Raw genomic sequence first — 540 nt, forward strand, 5'->3', positions numbered from 1 at the left:
TTCTTATTGAGCTTCATGTGGTCTGTGAATTGTATCCTGGTTATTTGGAGCTTTGGGGCTAATATTCAAATATTATCAGTGAGTGCATACCATGTGTATTCTTTTGTGATTGGGTTACTTCACTCAGGATGATATTTTCTAGTTCTATCCGTTTGCCTAAGAATTTCATGAATTCATCATTTTTAAGAAGGGCTAAGTTGCCGGTCTGTCTGGGCTGGGGTCCAGAGCAGACCTTGGGCACGAGCTCCGCAGCCAGTCCCACAACACCTAGAGGAATCACCACTCCCAGGCACTCTGACACACCCAGGATCAGAGGTGAGCAGGAACCAATATCTGTCCCAACACTGGGAGTAACTGGGACCAGCAGGACCAGGCACAGAGGAACTCCACCAGCCCAGTGACTCCAGTTCCTTCCGGTCTGTCGGGGTTAGTGTTCTGAGCAGATCTTGGGCACAAGCTCTGCAGCCAGTCATACAACTCACAGAGAAAGCCACACTCCCAGGTGATTTAACAAGCCCAGGATCCCAGGATCCCAGAATC

The sequence above is a fragment of the Mastomys coucha genome, unplaced genomic scaffold (assembly GCF_008632895.1).
Source record: "Mastomys coucha isolate ucsf_1 unplaced genomic scaffold, UCSF_Mcou_1 pScaffold9, whole genome shotgun sequence".
Lineage (NCBI taxonomy): Eukaryota > Metazoa > Chordata > Mammalia > Rodentia > Muridae > Mastomys > Mastomys coucha.